Below are 21,827 nucleotides of genomic sequence, written 5' to 3' on the forward strand. Positions count from 1 at the left end.
AATGTCACACATTTGAAAATCTTTTTCTTTCCTTTGAACACAATTGTCGGTCCACATATAAAATCCACCAGATGCGCCACCACTTGAAACTATCTCTTTAATATATTTGCTAACTAAAGCTCTTTTATCTTCTGCATCTTTGTGCGTTTTACGAGAAATTGTAGTGGGTTTAGGTAACAAGTCTTCAACGTTAATATTTTGACCGTACGTTGCACCAATATTGATGAAAAACTTTATCATACCTTTGAAACCAGTACCTTCCACGCATGCAAATGGGCGACAGTCTTGAATAATCCATTTGGCACTGACATCAATGGCTTCTTTTTTATCAGCTTCAGAAATAGACCGCCAAACTTGTGGTTCCTTAGCAGATAGGTAGCACTTGTGGCAGTTTAAATTGGATGTTTGGTTTCCACTAATTTTAGTCATTTTTGACATGTTCAGAAATATACCAAAGTTTTTACAAATGTGTCATCTTCTTTTAAAATCACAGAAATTATATTCCAAATTTGCATCGTTGCTTTAAAGTGTTAATTCCACTATTAATTTGTTGACAAATAAATTAATTATTATCTGCCATTTTAATAAAAATCACTGCGCTTACATGTGTAAAGAATGTTTTAGAACTCGATATGTAATATAATTTGCAATTGCATTCAGCATACAAACAATAAAAATTTTACCGCTGTCAACTAGCAACGCACAAAAAAAAACAAAGCAAAAGAAAAAAAAGCCACGACAAATACTCAATCATACACTCTCCTGGTGATGATTTATTGCTTTTGTCTTTGCTTGTCATGTGCTTTTTTTTACTCATACATTTCTGAATAAGTAAGAGCGCCATTTGTCAGTTAAAATCAAAAAGAAGAGTTTATAAAACAACACAATTATTACGTAATAATAACCCCTACAAGAAACAGCTGATGAGTTCTCCAAAGCACTTGCATTTGTTAAGTCAGTTTGTGGTTCAAATGACTGTTTTTGTGATTGTAGAAAGAACATAACTACGATTTAAAGCTAATTATAGCTTCCCATATGTCTGAAAGAAGTTACTGAATTCTTTCGCACTGACACAAATGACGGTCAAATGAGCAATAAAATGATAGTCAATGATTATGGGTGTTAATAAGAAACATTTTGCCAAAGCAAATTTTTTATATACCAAAAAGAGACAACACATATTTCGATATAAATTTCACCGAAGGCAGAGAACGTATAATATAGAGAAGGTCCAATTGCGGACCAGCGTGTGAATTGTCAAAAGCTAACAAAACACTATGAGCCATTCTCACCACAGCCAACGAGGAAGGAGAAATTTTAACAGCGTCACATTAACATTGCTGAGCATTAAATGAAAAACATGCTAGAGATTTACATTTCTATTATAGCGGAATGTTAGCCTGTTGGCTTATATATATTTACTTTTATATACAATCTTATTTGCTGATATGATATTTATTTTGCATATGTATTAATTAATTGTACAATTCATAACATTGTACATATAGAATTGGATATAAAGTTATTTGAAGTTACTTGCATAGAAAATATGTTTAATCTATACTAATATTATAAAGAGGAAATGTTTGTTTTTTTGTTTGTTTGTCTCGAACAGGCTCCGAAACTACTGAACCGATTTGAAAAATTCTTTCACCGTTGGAAAGCTATACTATCCCTGAGTGACATAGGCTATATTTAGTTTAAAAAATAGGGTTCCTTACCAAAAATCCGATAATGTAAAAAAAATACCAAAAAACTTTCTTTAATCGCGAATGCTGCGAAGACGATTGAAGATATAACAAAGTGATGTACTACAGAACTTATCATTATCTACAAAAAACGTCCCGACATCATACCACTAACTATTATAGTTTTGTCACAATAAGCGATTTTATATAAAAAATTAATTAAAATACCACTACTTGAAAAGGCTCCTTATTTATACCTTAGTATTAATCCTTATCGAAATAAATGATTTATTATTTAAGATCGCTTCAAAACTTTAAATAACTTATTGAATTATTAGATTCTGACATACCATTCAAAAGATATCACGAGTTAAAAATTTTGAAATTTTTGAATGGTCCTGTGCGGAATTAAAAATAATTGTCGCTTGATAATAATCTATCTTAATATATAAAAATCACGTGTCACGTTGTTTGTTTTCGATGGACTCCTAAACTACTGAACCGATTTTAATGAAATTTTTAACACTGTGTGCAGTTTGGTCCAACTTGAAAGATAGGATAGTTTATAACTCTCCTTATAGTCGCATTATTTATTTATTGCAAATTATTTGTTTATTATTAGCAAAGAGCTACACAAGTTGGTGGCGCTAAGTGCGCTATGTTACAGTAGATGGCGCTATATTTCTTTCTAAATTTTCATGGATTTAGGCTGTCATAACAAAAGCTGCCACTTGCTAAAAACATTAAATGAAAATGCGTTGTTTGAAGTTTATATTATTTGTGGTAACGTTATACGAATCTATGACTTCCAATATTCTAAGGTGTTAAAACACCGCAAAAACCTTGAGACAAAAGTGGCAAGATAGCCCTTGAGTCGTTTTAAAATATTTTTCAGTATAAATTCTGAATTGAGGCTCGCAAAAATGTATGTCGATATGTTTGCATGCTCATACACATTCATACATATTTACGACAACCGATTTTCTACCAACAACGCAATGTTGAGTCGTTTTGACGTCGCGCAGGCGGCCATCAAACCTTCGACACATCGAGCTTTACAGAGGCGTTTCAAGTGATCCCTCCGTAATTATAACTGCGCTAAATATGTATTGGATAGTATTGACCTACTATTAGAAAATATAAATAATTAAATGTATTTAAATATTGTACCAATGTATTATTCCATATTTCAATGTACTACGATTGATTTCTGACATCAAGACATAAAAATATAAACGATAATATGAGTTGGGGACCTGGACCTCTTCCCTGCGAACTTGCGACACTGCTTTGACTTGAGAACAAAAAATCACAATTTGCGGCAATTCGTTGTCCGTGGCAACGAAGATTTTACAACAAACCATGAGCCACATATGCATGTAAACAAATTTACAAACATTATGCGTATGGTTCTTTCGATTTTGTTTACAATTACAAATTATGCGCGAAAGTTTTTTCTTTTGGTATATTATAGAAAATTTTAATAACCCAAGAAAATAAATATACATAAGTACATATGTAGTATATAATTACATTATATATTAGCATAGGTATATAAAATAATTAATTTACTTCAAAGCATTTTATAGAATAATTCATGCATTTTGCATATGGGCATTTCCGCCATGTCGAACGGGACAATCGTACACCTTTCAACTAAAATAAAATATGAACTAAAATGTTTTTTAATTTTGACAGTAGGATTTTATAATAGCCCTTCATTAGCTCTACATTTAGTGTTAAGGTTGATTTTGGAACGGTTTTCATTTTCAAGATAATTGCAAAAAACCAAGGCATTCGCACGGGACAAAAAATGGAAGTCGTTTTTGGGGACAACGATTCAAACGGCGATTTCAGCGAATTGTGAGGCAATATTCAAATGTTTTTGATTGTAAAATGTTGCGCATTGATGGCCTTTAAAGATGGTACGAATTTCATACAAAAGTAATTTATAATTTTTTTTAAATTAAATATTAATCACATTCGCACGGGACATGTCCCACGGGACATTTTTTTCCATCATAATATATATGTTGATTTTGTTGTTATAATACGGAATTATTTAACAACAGGTCCAATAAAATGGCTTAAAAAAGTAGTAAATATATTTATTTATTTATTTTAACTAATATCCAAAGAGAAACACAACAAAAATTCTATAGAATGAAATGAAAATAGTATTATGAATGTGAAATACACTTTTTTAAGAAAATGTTGTCCTCGGGAATAAACATTTTTGGATTTCGTTATCTGCTAGACTTTTCGTTTGATAACTGCTCCCACTCCATCCACGGCTCCTTGCAAAAAAAATTATATTCTAATGAAGACTATTTTAATTATTTTATAAAATCAATCAGGCTTGATGATATAAATTTGATTTTAAAGTGAGAGCAGTTACCTTAAAAGAAAAATAAATATTTTAGAAAAGCAACTAAATGATTTCTTAATTTTAGTTAAGAGATTTATCAAGAAAATAATATGTCGTGCGTTAACTTGTCACTTTTAAAGGCAAACGATTTTCTTCTGACAACATTGTTAAAATGAGCACTCTTATTTTGATTTGTAAGCCTATAATTTTCACCAAAATCTATTTAAATAGCTAGTTAGTGGAATTTAAAGTTCGGTTTTTGCTCAAATGTAAATAATTAATGTAAATGTATATATTTACATACTTAAGTCAACTTTATAAGACAAAAAATAATTTTCAATTTTTTAATTCCGCACCTACGATGTCGCACGGGACCAATTTTAAATAGTTACCAAAACCACAAATCCTCTGATTTTTGAACAAGGTTTTTTTTTTTATTTTAATTGTATAAAAATTTACTGTTTATACCCAAAATTTGGCGAGCTTGCTGCTTTTATTTGCGATGCAGTGGGAACAAGTGTTGTTTTTTGATGTCGCACGGGACATTAAAATATAGGATAATAAGAGAGCAAAAACTTACAGTTATTTGCAATCGTATGGTTTCTTATGCATTTTATTTTGCTCTTTATACCATTATAAAGGTTTTACACAAAGCAAAAAATTATACATGATATGTTTCTTTAACAATTTTGACGAAAAAAAAAATGCAATAGAAAAATCGAAATGAGAAAAGTAGCTCCTATGCGACTTGGCTTTCGTATATCTCGTAATTGGTTATGAATTAATTTAAAATTAATTAAATATAAATAAATTTAAATATTTTCCTATGAAAATATGCAAAAATTTTGTAATTCTAATAATGTTTAATATTTTGTCTGTGGTGGACCTACTGGCGGAAATGCCCATATGTACGTACATACATACATATATATTTTGATACCAAATATAAACGAAATTACATACAGAGTCGTTTCCGCATTGTATATAGGCGAAACTGTAAGCGTACAGCTATTAAGATTGAAATTAACATAATTTTTCTTATTTAACACGGAAAATGCTGATTTCTGCTATTTCGAGCGCGCCGATGTTAAGTTTGTGGTGAAACTGGCTTATAGATTTCTGTGGTGAGACTGGCTTATAGCGGCGAGTACCCTTGCGAAAAGAGGACAACTTTGACAATAGGCACACCATGAACAGAGAACGTTAAATATAGAGAAGGTTCATGGTGTGCCGATTGTCAAAGTGGTCCTCTTTTCGCAGGGGTACTCGCCAAGATGAGCGTGTTTCACCACAGAAAATTATTAGCGTGTTTCACCACAGGTTTAACATCAGCGCACTCGAAAATAGCAGAATTGAGCGGTTTCAGTGTTAAATGAGAAAAATTGTGTTAATTTGAATGTTAATAACTGTACGCTTACAGATTCGCTTATATACAGTGCGCAAACGACTCGCTATATAATTTCATTTACATTTAATATCAAAATACATACGTATTATATGCAAAACTTTATGATTTATTCCATAAAATGCTTTGAAGTATATAATGAAATAATTATTTTATATACATATGTTAAAATATAATATAATTATATACTGCATACATATGAATATTTATTTTCTTTGGTTATTAAAAGTTTCGATAATATACCAAAAGAATAAAAGTTGGCGCATAATTTGTAATTATGTGTGCATGTAAACAAAATCGAAAGAACCATACGCATAATGTTTGTAAATTTGTTTACATGCATATGTGCGTAAATATGAGCCTCATGGTTTGTTGTAAAATCTTCGTTGCCACGGACAACGAATGGCCGCAAATTGTGATTTTTTGTTCTCAAGTCAAAGCAGTGTCGCACGTTCGAAGGGAAGGGGTCCAGGTCCCCAACTCATGTTATCGTTTGAATTTTTATGTCTTGATTCTTACAGAAATCAGTCGTAGTACATTGAAATATGGCATAATACATTGGTAGAATATTTAAATACATTTAATTATTTGTATTTGCTAATTGTAGGTTAATACTATACAATACATAATTAGCGCATTTATAATTAGGGAGGGATCACTTGAAACGCCTCTGTAAAGCTCGATGTGTCGAAGGTTTGATGGCCGCCTGCACGACGTCAAAACGACTCAACATTGCGTTGTTGGTAGAAAATCGGCTTGTCGTAAATATGTATGAATATGTATGAGCATGCAAACATATCGACATAAATTTTTGCGAGCCTCAAACAGAATTTTTGCTGAAAAATATTTTAAAAGGCTATGTTGCCATTTTTGTACCTAGGTTTTTGCGATGTTGCAAATTTTCCTTCTGGAGGGAACATTAGTAAAATCTTCAATTTATGATTTTTGTCATCGTCGCGAAAAGCCGTTTGTAGACATGGCATGCGCAGGGAGGTGTGTATGGTGTTGCTTTTATGAATGAAGCAACTTTACCAAGTGAATGTGCGCTTGCGTTCATGAATGGAAATGTTTTTGTTGTGTTTACTACAATATTTGCCTTTGTTGATTGGCTACCATATTGACTTGTGATGCTGCTTATGCGTTTGATGCGCTTGTTGTTTTTGTAGAAAATACTTTTGATTTTTTGTGATGGTGACAAACTTACGTGTACGCATATGCGAATGTAAGTTTGTGGATGCATTACTTGTTCGTCAATGACATACAAACATATTTATGTATATGCATATGTAACAATGTGTGCATATGACCTTCACTGATAAGTGATAACGAGACAATACGAATTTTGGAAGATGTCCATACATATGCATCTACATATGTATGTATGTACGTAAGCGCTTTTGTATATATCTAGGTATACACATGTATGTATATACAAGTCTCATATAATAAAATATGTAGTTAATTTTAGTATTGTAAGAAATGCATTTAATATAAAAATAAAAACATTTTTTTATGAAAGTAGGTATATTATTTTAAAACATTACATACATATGTAGGTCCGTTTAAACATGCCGACAAATATGCCTCTGAAATCGCATAATTTATTTGAATTGAATAAATTTTGCATGCAGTCATAAATAAATATCATATTAGCACATATGATTGCATATAAATGTATCAATATATAAGCAAACGGGCTAACATTCCGATATAATAGAAATGTAAGTCTCTGAGCATATTTTTCATTTAATGCTCAGCAATGTTAACGTGACGCTGTTAAAATTTCTCCTTCCGAGCTGGCTGAGGTGAAACACTCTCATCGTGTTTTGTTAGATTTTGACAATTCACACGCTGGTCCGCAATTGGACCTTCTCTATATTTAACGTTCTCTGCCATGAACCTTTTCTTATACGTTCTCTGCCGAAGTCATGAAATTTAAAGATTTACTGTTATTCTTTATATTTAAAGAAGTTACGCGTCTTAAAAAAGATTTTGAAAACTGTAAAAATTAAATTAAAACAAAGAAAATAATAACAATAAGATAAGATGAAAAAAGGACTTTTCAGAATTTGCTATCAAAAGAAAAACGGATTATTGAATCCAAAGTAAAAAGATTTAAAAATTGTATGGAATGTGCGTGTGCTAAAAAAGTGAAACAGTGAAGGAGCAGATAAAATATAAAAGCGAATGAAATCAAGTTGTGGGCGGTTAGAAATAATATTCCTCAAAATACTCCAGAAGATTTATTAAAAACATTGCGTAAGATAGGAGTTAAAGATTTGCCACTTTCAGCGAAAACAATTTTACAAACAATCAGGCGAAAGGTTAGCGTTGAGCCGATGTCAATGGTGAATTCATTTATATAGGCATACAAAAGTATTTTCTCTCAAATATATTCGATAATTTGGAAGAAATAATTATTGGCATAGGCTTAAAACTGTTTAAAAGTTCTAACCGAGTGTTGTGGCCTATACTTGGTGCTCTTTCTCATTTGCCAAATGTGACTATGTATATTTATGATAGCTTGTTTTTCTGGTTTTAAAAATCTGACAATATTAGCTCTTTTATGGCAGATTTTTGTAATGAAGTAAAATTTTTGAAAGAAAACGGAATTAAGGTTGGTCCCAACCTGACACTAAAAAAATTTAGTGTTCGCTTATTTTCTTGTGACTTTCCAGCTAGGGCTTTCGTTACGTGTGTTATTTCACATAATGGCAAAATGGTTACTCCAAATGTTGCCAGGAAGGAGTATATAGGGACAGAAGAGTTAGTTTCTTAAAAAAAGTTGGTTTACCTCGGACAGATTTAACATTTGCCCTAAGAAATAGTTCATCTCACCATGTTGAAGATTTTAAAATAAAAAAAAGAGTATAGTGGAGGAAGCTGGGTTTCTCGATTTAAATTTAAATTGATCAATTTATATATAATTCTATTAAACGCTATAACAGCGTTTTTAGACAGAAGCAAATTGAACAATTCACCGGCCTGTGCTCGATTTAAACGCTTATTGATTTACCATAAAAAATCACATCTCCATTTATTTTAAATTGAATTTAAATCGACTTGAAAATCAAAAGCAACTCTGCGACAAGAACGTACCATATACGTTCTTTGTCTGTGATTGGCTGAATATTTTTATTAAATAGCATTAATACTACTAGACGGTAGATGGCGCTGCTTATGAAATGCAAAAACAAACATGTTTAACAACTGAGTAACCGGCAGTATAAACGGCAAAAATGGGTTTCTCGATTTAAATTTAAATTGATCAATTTATTTGGCTGTCTAAAAACGCTATTAGACAGGAGCTAATTGATCAATTAACCGTCCTCTACTCGATTTAAACGCTTATTAAGATCGATTTACCATACAAAATAAAATCTCCATTTATTTTAAATTGAATTTAAATCGACTTGAAAATCAAATGCAACTCTGCGACAATGGCGTACGATATACGTTCTTTGTCAGCGATTCTCAATAAACATTTAAATTGATCAATTTATTTGGCTGTCTAAAAACGATATTAGACTCTATGCACTTGGTTGATATTGGAGTCCCTAACAAGTTACTTCTTGGCTCCCACGTCACTGTTGACAGTCATAACTTCGAAGTTGTAGATAATTTCGTATACCTGGGAACCAGTATCAACAACACCAACAATGACAGCCTCGAAATCCAGCGCAGAATAACTCTTGCCAACAGGTGCTACTTTGGACTGAGTAGGCAATTGAACAGTAAAGTTCTCTCTCGACGAACCAAAATCAAACTCTACAAGTCGCTTATCATTCCCGTCCTGCTTTATGGTGCAGAAGCTTGGACGATGTCAACATCAGATGAAACGACACTAGGAGTTTTCGAGAGGAAAATTTTGCGCAAGATTTTCGGACCTCAGAACATTGGCAACGGCGAATACCGCAGACGATGGAACGATGAGCTGTACGAGTTATACGACGACATTGACATAGTTCAGCGAATAAAAAGACAACGGCTACGTTGGCTAGGTCATGTTGTCCGAATGGACGAAAACACTCCAGCTCTGAAAGTGTTCGATGCAGTACCCGCCGGAGGAAGGAAAGACAGGAGTGGCGTGCTCTCATCGATTCGGCTATAACCGGCTAAACGGTTGAACACCAATCACATACATTCATACATATTGCTAAGTTTATTCCTTCGGAATAAATGAAATAAATCATTGGAAGTCCACTGAGTTTAGACAATTTTTATTATACACTGGAATATTTTTGTTAAAAGATTCTGTTAATATTACCTACATATGTATATTACCACTTTTTACTGCTATATAGTGGCATAAGGCTTCTCTCAAATGAAAGATCCTGCAGAGTGAGTTAGTTTTAATATTCATGGTTTGCTCCATTTGTCAGAATTTGTTGAACAATTTGGTCCTTTAGATTCTTTTTCAGCATATAGATTTTAATGTTATAGGCAATCTCTTACTTATATAGGCGCTTTTTCCCATATAAAAATTTCTTTCTTATGCAACGAGACACATTTTTAAAGCAGTCCTTAATGGATTTTATGCTATTCTATATTGACTCATCTTTATTTAATTTTTTAAAAGAAGTAGTGGTGACATCTGTGTCCTCCATTTTTATTAATGCCAGCAATTTCCGACGCGAGATGGCGGTGGAATGGATTTTTTTTTTTTTTTTTGGGAAAAAAAATATCCCTACCAAAAAATCGAAATTTAAAGAATTTATCCCTTTTCTAAAGTCCTTGGCATATGCAGGATATTTTTCCATTTCAGAAATTAAAATTTCATACTGTTTCCGATTTGGAATTTTCATCTTCTTCAAATATTCCTTCAAACAACCGCGTCGTTTCTATGTCGCTCATAATTATAGCAACGACAAAAAACGACTGTCTCTATGTCGTTTCAAATTTGGGAATCTCAATTTATTTTCGATAAATGTCGTTAACGCCAACAGGAATGCCAAATAGGCGTTCTTAAGTAGTTTTAAAACGATAACGACAACGGGAATAGGGGCGTATAAGTATTTTTGCATCCCTCATGGAGGAGAGTTTCTCTTCATTCCCCTCTTGAATCATCTGTTTCACGATTTTTCGCACCAAATCGGCACATTCTTTTGAATAAATTAATATACATGAATAAAAACAAAAAATTAAAAAAAATGTTTATTATACATCAGTTTCAATACAAGCAATTTGTTTGATGAACTCAATTTTCCAGGACAGTCAAGTGCAAAATAGTAAGTACAACATTACTCTATAATATTGTTTAAAAATAAACATATACATATGTACATATGTATATTGCTTCATCTCCATTATTTCAATCACTGATACCCAAAAAGCGATATAAAACAAATAAGAATGAAGCAACTACATCAACTCCTTTGAAGTCAAAGGAGAATGTACCACCTGCTACCCCAAACAAATAATATAATAATCTAAATAAATTTTTATACTCTCGCAACAAAAGTTGCTAGTATTACAGTTTTGTTCACATAACGGTTGTTTGTAACACCCAAAACTAAACGAGTTAGATATAGGGTTATATATATCAAAATGATCAGGGTGACGAGACGAGTCAAAATCCGAATGTCTGTCTGTCCGTCCGTCCGTGCAACGGATAACTTGAGTAAAAATTGAGATATCTTGATGAAACTAGGAACACATCTTCCTTGGGACCGTGAGAGGGTTGGCAAAATCGGACCACTGCCACGCCCACAAAATGGCGAAAACCGAAAACACAAAAAGTGTCATAACTAAGCCATAAATAAAATTGTAAAAGATTGGAACAGAGGATCGCACTAGGAAGGGGCATATTAGGATGTAATTTTTCTGGGAAAGTGGGCGTGGCCCGCCCCCAAATCGGTTATTTGTATATATCTTGCAAACCAATAAAGCTATATAAACCAAACTTTCTGCAGTCAGTTCTCTTACGTACCCCACCACATACCATGAAATTAGTTGAAATCGGATAATAACCACGCCCACCTCCCATACAAAGGTTAGGTTGAAAGTTACTAAAAGTGAGTTAACTCAGTAACGAAAAACGCCAGAAACACTAAATTTCACATAAGAAATGGCAGATGGAAGCTGCACTCAGATTTTTTTACAAAATGGAAAATGGACCATAGGTTTTCAAGGCCCCATTAATCGAACATGAGGACCTCGGTGCTTCTAACCTAATATTATAGTTTCCAACTTTCAATGGACTTTATACAATATATATGACGAATATGTGGGTCAAATTGTGTATTATATAACATAAATAAGGTTAAATATATAAATTGCGAGAGTATAAAATGTTCGGTTACACCCGAACTTAGCCCTTCCTTACTTGTTTTACTTTAAATTTTAATATATTTAATCTTATTTCAGAAATTATGGCTATACTAAATGAAATTTTGGATAATCAAAGGGAACTTTCGGTAAAGGTACAAAGTTTAGAACAAAATGTAATACAATATTCTCAAATAAATTATCGAATGCTCAATTATTCATACATGTTATATTTACTAACATATGACTCTTTTTCTATCAATAGCAAGAACTTTTATTTAAAAAAAAATGGCTCCTGAAGGCCAAGTGACGATCACTTTTAACCAAGGATTAATGAGCCGTCAGCTGGAAGGTGTTGAAAACAAAGTAGGCATTTGTGCATTTAATACAAGTATAAATACCATAACTTTCATTTATATTTTAACAGTCTTTAGATAAATCGGAAATGCTGGCGCAAAGCTAAGGGAATATAAGATTTCGATCAAACACAAAGAGCGGTCGGTGAGTCTCATGACGGGAGAATCGAAAGACAGTGAATTCGATGAGGTTGCAAGTCTTCTCCCTATACAATCGTTTGAGGCAATACTTGAGGTGGAACAAAGGCTAACAAAACCCGAATTCGTGCAAGCGACAGTAAAAATAATTATAATTTAAAGAACATCAAAATTGTGAATTACGTTTATGTATTATTAATTTACAGACCACATATGTATGTATGTTCACTGATAAGTAGTTTACTAGAAGAGAGAGGAGACAAACAAGCTGTTAAACTTCTAATTGTGAAAATTTTAAGAGGTAACTTTTTAACGTATGCAACTTTTTTATCCACATATATCCAAGCTAATGTTTGAATATTGTATAACGGCAACCTTAAGCTATACAAAGACCTTTGATCGAGTACCACGTCTTTCTCCCATTAGTTTTAATTATTTGTTTTCAAGATCGAGTTTGCTCTATTTCAAAAATAGAGTTATTTGAAGAATGGCGAAAATGTAAAATAGAACGAAATTCCCGGTTAGTTAATTATGTTTTAATAAAATTTAGTGCTACAGATGTAACTCCTGAGACAAAGAAGGAGATTAAGTTAAAAATTTCGAGTGTTTCGTCAAATTTTTCCAAAAAATGGACTAAAGCAAATATGACGATTGAACGTTTTTTAAACAAAAATTGCAGTTGGTTAGAAGGAGCAGATTTACAATTTCACCAACAAATGGAACATCCCTGTCCTACCTCATCAACTGGAAGCAATCGACCTCAAGGTAGACCAAAAATAAATTTTGAAGAGTCGTTTTAACTAAAAAAGAAGGGTTGAAGACTTACTAGAATCGCGAAGTGCCATCGAGTTGACCGTTTGAAATCTACAGAAAAAAATAAGTCTGCTAATACTACATGCGAAGGCAGGTAATTGACAAGTGATTAGGCATTAGCTTAATATGTGGATTCTAAGTGCACAAGTTACTCCTATAAACAGACGCGAAGATGGTCATTGAAGGAGGGACATAAAGTTTTTCCATCCTATTTTAGTTTACGTAAGTCTAAAAATTTGTGTTACCCTGCAGATGAGCATATCTTGGTAACTGAAACGCTCGCCGAAATTAAACTTCAAGCCATTTTGTTTAATTCAAGCGCAAAGTGAAGTTTTCAAAGAAAATATATCTTCTAAGTCGTCATTCACACTAATCAGCAAATGGGGATGTGACGGAAGCTCCGGCCATAGCGCTTATAAACATAAATTTGAAAACTTCGATGCTACTGACAAGTATCTTTTTGTTTTTGCTATTGTTCCATTGAGATTGAGTGACGATGCCAGCCAAAATATTTTATGGCAAAATCCGCGGCCTTCGTCCACACTCTATTGTCGCCCAATTAAGCTTATTTTTTCAAAGAAAACAACTGATTTTACTACATCAGAAACTAACAAGGTTTTGGAAGAAGTATCTCAACTTCTTCCAACCCCCTTTGTGATAATCGCGGTTCTCAAATTGCGGTAAAACATAATCTTTTACTTACAATGGCAGACGGAAAAATATGCAATGCTTTGACTGGTACACTTTCTTCGCAAAAATGTTATATCTGTGGTGCTACTCCCAAACTGATGAATGGCGAATTAAAAGGTTAAAAAAGAGCATTACAGTTTCGGTTTGTCTACTTTGCACGCCTGGATTCGTTCCTTTGAATGTATGTTACACATTTGTTATCATTTGGACATAAAAAGTGGCAAGCTAAAAGCGATATAGAAAAGGCTAGTGTAAAACAGCGTTCGAAAGAAGTTAGACAAAAGTGTAAAAACCAGATGGGACTTGCAGTAGACACACCGAAACCTGGATATGGGAACTCTAATGATGGAAGTACAGCCCGCAGGTTCTTTATGAATCCGGAACTGAATATTAAACTAATTAAACTGATTGAATATTAAACTAATTAAAAATTTTAGCATTTTATTGAGAACGCTATCCTCCGGCTGCGATATTGATTCCAATAAATTTGAAAATGTTTGTTCCAAAACCAGAACCCTTTATCTTAATTTATATTCGTGGTACTATATGCCAGTCACCGTGCACAAAATCCTGGTACATAATACGGAGGTAATTCGAACTTGTATTCTTCCAATCGGGCAACTTTCGGAGGAGTCTCAAGAGGCCCGTAATAAGGACTGCCGTAGATTTCGCGAACACCACACCAGAAAGTCACGTATAGCTACGAATATAGATTTACTACATATGCTTTTAATAACATCCGATCCGGCAATCAACTCACTCAGAGAAGTTCCTAGAAAGAGAACAGATAAATTACCGGTGGAAGTTCTAAATTTAATTGTCCCGCCTTCAATACCATCAAAAGTACCGAGTCAGGTAACATGTGACCATGACGGTAAAGATTATCTAGTATCTGATGAATCTAACAGGGATGATGAGTCATTCAATGAGTAATGATATAGTAGCAATAAACGGGAGTGCCACAAAATCCACAGAAAAAATTCCCCAGCTGAAAAAAAATCCCCAAAAACATAATCCCCAAAATTAAAATCCCCTAATACGAAATCCCACCTTTTTTTTGAGGCAGTGTCACAAAATCCCCAAACACAAAATCCCCATTTTTTTAATTTTATTAAATATTATTAGAGATCATATAAAACATAGTAAAACCGCTCTTTAGTTGAGTTTTAATTCGTAGTTACATATATATGTACCCATATATGACAATATATAGATATAGACGAGAACGCATGAAGGATTTAGAGGAAAAAAATAATTATTTCATCAATTTAGCGACTAAAAAGTTAAAAAAATTAGTATTTAAAAAAGCGGCCCAGACCCGGATTTTAACCCAAAACCCTTGCATGACAGCTGCAGACTCTAAACACTGAGTGTAATTACGTGTAATTAATTGTGATTAAAATTGTATAGTTATATTTTTGATTAAATATCGTGTTAAATAATATTTAGAGCGTTAAATAATATTTAGACTGTCGCACTAAAACAACTGTGCATATTTCTTTACAATCACATCACAATATAATTTTTTTTATCGCGTTACATCGCCTACTTATTGAACATCATTAGCTTTTATTTATTTCACATTTCATTTAAATAAAAAATTTAAAGAAAATGGAAGTCGTCGTTACTGTGTCAAACAAAGGAAGTAATAAAATATTTTTGGATGGTTTTGATTACCATTTTCATTCCAAAAATGAAAAGAAGAAAGAGTTCCGTTGGTCGTGTGCGCAAAGAAAATCCCTAATGTCTAAAAGTGTTGTTGTGACAAAAGAAAATAGTGGCGATCATGTAATACAACGCGCTGCTACTGCCCATAATCATGATCCAAAGGCCCATCAAGTATCTGTGGCACAGGCGAACAACAAAGTAAAGGATTTGAGTACATCATCTTCACTGACGCCTTCCCAAATTATTAGGGAAGCAGTTGTAGATTGCAAACCAGACCGCCGGGTGTACTTACCATCGAAACGAGCCCAAAAAATGAAAATAAGCCGACTTCGAAAGGGTGAACCAATGAACCAGGAAATGTACAGGAAATTAATATACCGGAGCATTTGAAATACCTGGAGGGAGAATTATTTGTGTTGAGTGATTGGGATTTCGATGGTGAAAAGAACATTATTACGGGCACAACGAGTTCCTTAAAGGAATTGGAGAGGTCACACTGCTGGGTGATGGATGGACGTTGTTTGTTGTACCGAAAGTTTTTCGTCAACTGTTCACCATACAAGGGCTAATTGATGGTCAATTTGTGCCTCTAGTTTTTTGCCTGATGAGCAAAAAATCCAAGGAGGTGTACACTGAATTTTTTCATCAACTATTTAATTTGGCTTTAGCACAGAATATTAATCTTAATCCGCAAAGAATTATTACTGATTTTGAACGAACCGTCTCGTCTGGGGCAAAAGAGTACAATATACTCTCGAAAAGTTAATTCTCAGAAAGTAAATAATCGCGGAAATGTTAATCACCTTTAAGATTACACATGCACCTCGAAAAAGTAAATTTTTTAATTTACTTTTCAGAGAGTGTGATAAAAATTCGAAACGAACCAAGCAGCGTATTTTACGATGTTGCAAAAACACTTACTCTCTTGTTTATCGCGTCTTTTTAGTAAATAAACTCTCCTACTTGATCCACTGGTTTAAAAATGAAAACGATGCAAATCAGATGTCAGACTTTTTGAATTGTCGTACAAAAATGGTCAGAAAATATATTGCAAAGAAAAAAAACAAAAGAATGTTCAAGATTTTTTCTCTTCATAGTAAATACATTTGTATGTATGTAAATGTAAATATGTTTTTCATGTAAATCCATATGTTTTATTAAAGCAAATAAATGAATGAATTGTTTAAGTTTAAAAATGCATTTAATATTATAAAAACAGATAATTTATGTATATATTTGGAAAAGTAAATTATTCGAAAAAGTAAATTTCCCAAAATAACAATCGATTTACTTTTCGAGAGTATACTGTATTTTCCTGATGCCCGATATAAAGGGTGTCTATTTCACTTTGGCCAGCTCATTTGGAGACGAGTTCAGAAAGAAAGGCTTTCTCAAAAATATGGCAATGATGAAAGTTTCAGCATAGCTGTTCGTATGCTGAAAAGTTTATCATTTGTTCCCCCAGAATGTGTGTCAGATTATTTCAGTGAACTGAAGAGTAGCTCGACAGACAGATATTTTAAAAAATTGTGTGCTTGGTTTAAAAATTAGTGAAAATATGAAGGCGGGTGCTATGATATATAATCCAAATTTTCGGTGCGTTTCGGATTCTTTTATGGATAATTTTCCACGCACTCAAAATTCCATCGAGGCTTGGCACCGTAGGCTTAGAGTAATTGTAGGGAGAAAAAAATGTGGTGTATATGAAATCATAAAACATTTAAGAACAGAAATGATAGAAGTTAAATCAACCATAGAAAAAATACACTCAGGGATCGGTGTGCGAAAAAACAAAAAGAATGTCGAGCGTGTAAAGAAAATTGAGAAAAGTTGTTAAACGTCGTTTGGATTTAGATAAACTTATTTATTTAAAATCGATAGCACACAGTATTTCATTATGTAATTAGAATTTCCATACATGGTTTATTAATGTAAATGTTTTGAATTTATTGCTTTTTTGTTTATTTACATCACTAAAGATTGGTCTACATATGTATGTATGTATCTTAATATATAAAAATCACGTGTCACGTTGTTTGTTTTCGATGGACTCCTAAACTACTGAACCGATTTTAATCAAATTTTTAACACTGTGTGCAGTTTGGTCCAACTTGAAAGATAGGATAGTTTATAACTCTCTTTATAGTCGCATTATTTATTTATTGCAAATTATTTGTTTATTATTAGCAAAGAGCTATCCACCAGTTGGTGGCGCTAAGTGCGCTATGTTACAGTAGATGGCGCTACATTTCTTTCTAAATTTTCATGGATTTAGGCTGTCATAACAAAAGCTGCCAGTTGCTAAAAACATTAAATGAAAATGAGTTGTTTGAAGTTTATATTATTTGTGGTAAAATTATACGAATCTATAACTTCCAATATTCTAAATTTAAGAAAAAATCACATACAATTTGTGAAATAAATAAAGTTATGTACATATGTATGGTCAGATAAATAAGCAATGCTGCTACTCTTTTCCAGTAAATCTTCCTCGAATTTGGGAGATTTCAGAGGAATTTAGGAAATCGCAGAGTTGATTTCTGCATGTATTTTCTAAATGCAAAAAAAAAATTCATTTATTTGCATTTAGGTATAGAATTTTGTATGGCTAATGCCCGGTTTCACAGTCCATACTTAAGGTGTGCCTAAATAAAATCTTATAGTATGTTTACATATGAAAATAATCTCGTTTTATTATATATTATTGTTAATTAGTTTTATTATTCATTTATTCACGCCTGCCATCTGCTCATTTTACTCTACAATTTTTCTTTGTACAGCAATGGCCTCCTCCTCTCGCGGACGGAGATGGAATCGAAGAAGGAAGAATGGATACGGAAGGAGGGGATAAAACGGACGACGAATCAATTAAAGGTGAATTGGATGAGGAGTGATAAACTGGAAAAGCTGGAGCCGGTGATGTGGCTGCTGAGGAGGAGGCTGGAGCTGGAGCAGGAGGTGTAAGAGTACACGATGCCAAAAGAAATGGAGCTTCAACGGGAAGCGGATACGTATTTATATATACCGCCGGCAAAATCTGTAACAATAAAATGAACCAATTATTACCTCATATAATAATAAATTACATTATGAATATTGTTGCACGCATACATGCAACACACATACATTTATATGAGGCACGCATGCACTAAACTAATATATACATTCATATAAACATCTTTATATGTATGCACAAGATAACCTTTGATTATAAAAATACATTATACATAGTTAAAATACACCACCAGGGGTAAGGTTTGTTAGGTACTACATTGTTTTATACAATTTCGTCGACTTACCTCAACAAAAATTAAATTAAATATTACCTGATGACCCAAAGCTCCAACACCCGCTCCTCAAACTCCGATAAACTCGGCCCCGGAGGGCCTCCACCAGTTGCTTGCGTATGCGTCTTAATTTTTCGCGCACGCGAACGCAATTGATGTTTCCAATGCATTAAAGACTATATACAAGAAATATATGTTTAAATGGTAAAAAACACAAAAATGTGTGTACTTACCTCCCTCCACTTGGCTGCTGTACGCGTCGTTGAGAGTATCTGCTAACTCCGACCAAAGCATTTGCAGCCCTTGAGGGTTGGTCGGAGTTAGCTTCCCGCGTTGCAACTCAGGATGCTGCTTGCAGAACATTAAGAAATGTTGCAGCTGCTCCTGAGTTGTTCTCTCAAATTTTGTACGTCTAAAAGTAAACGAAATTATTAAATTTACAAAATTACTTACATTTACCATTTTAAAATTGTATTTATTTCTTTTGAAACAACTGTTTGACAGCAAAATGCTTTTCACCTCAATTGGTGACTTTTTAAAGCTTTTTTCTTATGAGGTTCGAGCCAGAATAGACTCACAAAATATACGTCACAAGAAACCTCACAAATTTTTCCTCCCAACTCAGTTATGAGGTTTTTTCAGAATAGGGCTGCTATTCTCATGCCCTCACAAAAATCACCACACTCACTACTGTGAGGTTTTTGGATTTTGTGATGATTACCTTATGCTGGAGAAAATTCAAAAGCTCAAATGCTCACAATTTTCTCAAATATCTGTGACGTGTGAAAGCAGCAATCACAATTCAAAAATATTTGTGTTTGTTTTGGTTTTTAGCAATATTTGGAAACAAATGTGTAAATATTTGGGTGCTATAACGAGCATGGAGGAATTGTTCTTTGTGTGTGCGGCTATTATTGAGGAGCAGGAGGAATCAGTGAGTAGGAGGAAAATTTTGAAGAGTTTGCGAGACACAAGCGATCCGTTTACCATGCAAGACACATCATTTATAAATACATTTCGATTTCAAAAGTCGCTATGTAAAGTTCTTATAGATGAATTAGTGCCGCATGATGTGCAGAAGTCGAATATTCCTTTTACTCTGCGATTCCTGGCGTGCTTGTACTTTTACGGGCATGGCTCTTACCAAAAATGCGTTGGGAATAGTTATATACTTTCTATGAGCCAGTCCTCTGTGTCTAGAGCTCTACATTTTGTATCTAAAATAATTTATTTCCCTTCAAGCGCGCAGGATGTTTCAGATACAAAGAGAGGGTAAGATAAATAAATAATAATAAATATAAATAAATAAATACATTTTCTCTTGAAGATTTTACATGAAATTTGGGATCAAGGGCACAATCGGCGCAATCGATTGTACTCATATTGGAATTGTTTCACCCCCGAGCACAGACGCCTCCACTCCACTCTCACTTTTTATGAATCGGAATCGGATTTTACAGCCTTAATGTAGAAGCAGTACGTAATATTCTATATTAACCAAACTATTTACTAATGTTTCTGTTTATGCATATGTATGTATTTGCATTTTTGGCAGGTTTGTGATCATCGACTACTGTTCACCGCTGTCAACGCGAGATATCCCGGGTCTTGTCATGATTCTGGTATTTGGACTACATCCCCAACACGTCTGCACCTCATAAGTACCTATAACATACAAAGTGATTCGTGGTTGTTAGGTGACCAAGGATATCCATTGGAGCCATGGCTGTTAACGTCAGTCGCTGAACCTGTAAATGCAAGGGAAGTGCGTTACAATAAGTTACACGCCAAAGCAAAGCCTCTCAAAACACCGCATTCTTCATTATAGCCCTGAAAAAGCGGCTATGATTATTTACGCATGTACCATTCTTCACAACATTTTACTGAAGCATGGCGTGGCTGCTGACCTTGGTTTCGAAGAAGTTTTAGAAGAATCACAAGACATTGACGAAATTGTTATCGAATACCCCAATTTTAGGGAGGGTGCTAGAGTTAGAGAACGCTATATCATGTCTTTATAATATACATATATCCACAGGCGTTATGTACTATAAATATAAGTATTTATTTTGTTTATTACTCTTAACATGTTACTTACTGTCTTTGTACATTTCACTCCCTCTATTTATGAATAAAAAGACATATACATATGTTTAAATAATTCAATATTTATTATTTATTTATTATTACGAACTTATACTATTTATTAATTTATTTAATTATTATTCATTAATTTTATTGTTTATTATTATTCATTTATTTTATTATATATTATTGTTAATTAATTTTATTATTAATTTATTTTATATTATTATTAATTTATTTTATATTATTATTAATTTATTTTATTACATAGTTTAGATAAAACCTCTGACATCGAGGTTAGAGCTTGGGTCATTTGGTTGAGCACCCCCGTAATTTGCTCATTTTGCTCTACAATTTTTCTTTGTACAGCAATGGCCTCCTCCTCTCGCTTTTCGCGGTCCTCCATTTTCTTCAGGATTGCTCCAAGCATTTTCGCTTCTTGTTAATTTCCCTTCGGAAGGGATGTTAGCGGACGGAGATGGAATCGAAGAAGGAAGGATGGATACGGAAGGAGGGGATAAAACGGACGACGAATCAATTAAAGGTGAATTGGATGAGGAGTGAACTGGAAAAGCTGGAGCCGGTGATGTGGCTGTTGGGGAGGAGGCTGGAGCTGGAGCAGGAGGTGTAAGAGTACACGATGCCAAAAGAAATGGAGCTTCAACGGGAAGCGGATCCGTATTTATATATACCGGCAAAATCTGTAACAATAAAATGAACCAATTATTGCCTCATATAATAATAAATTACATTATGAATATTGTTGCACGCATACATGCAACACACATACATTTATATGAGGCAAGCATGTACTAAACTAATATATACATTCATATAAACATATTTATATGTATGCACAAGATAACCTATTGATTATAAAAATACATTATACATAGTTAAAATACACCACCAGCGGTAAGGTTTGTTAGGTACTACATTGTTTTATACAATTTCGTCGACTCACCCCAACAAAAATTAAATTAAATATTACCTGATGACCCAAAGCTCCAACACCCGGCAATCCATCCACCGCTGCTGCCCCAAAGGTTGCGATTGCCCGCT

The 21,827-nt window shown here is 33.4% G+C and overlaps 3 long non-coding RNA genes across 3 annotated transcripts; 2 read left to right on the top strand and 1 right to left on the bottom strand.

Moving 5' to 3' along the window:
* The first annotated feature begins 10,439 nt into the window (after window positions 1-10,439).
* Window positions 10,440-18,304, top strand: LOC128920474 (uncharacterized). Its single transcript, XR_008470543.1, has 6 exons — window positions 10,440-10,689; window positions 11,828-11,883; window positions 11,994-12,094; window positions 12,156-12,361; window positions 12,429-12,523; window positions 18,174-18,304. It is a non-coding gene; the product is annotated as an uncharacterized LOC128920474 (long non-coding RNA).
* LOC128920475 (uncharacterized) lies at window positions 18,300-19,078 on the bottom strand. Its single transcript, XR_008470544.1, has 3 exons — window positions 18,914-19,078; window positions 18,720-18,856; window positions 18,300-18,430 (listed from the first exon to the last, which is right to left on the bottom strand). It is a non-coding gene; the product is annotated as an uncharacterized LOC128920475 (long non-coding RNA).
* An 18-nt stretch (window positions 19,079-19,096) lies between these two features.
* Window positions 19,097-20,788, top strand: LOC128920473 (uncharacterized). The gene is made up of 3 exons (XR_008470542.1): window positions 19,097-19,952; window positions 20,008-20,156; window positions 20,236-20,788. It is a non-coding gene; the product is annotated as an uncharacterized LOC128920473 (long non-coding RNA).
* Window positions 20,789-21,827: the final 1,039 nt, after the last annotated feature.

The sequence above is a fragment of the Zeugodacus cucurbitae genome, chromosome 3, assembly GCF_028554725.1.
Source record: "Zeugodacus cucurbitae isolate PBARC_wt_2022May chromosome 3, idZeuCucr1.2, whole genome shotgun sequence".
NCBI lineage: Eukaryota > Metazoa > Arthropoda > Insecta > Diptera > Tephritidae > Zeugodacus > Zeugodacus cucurbitae.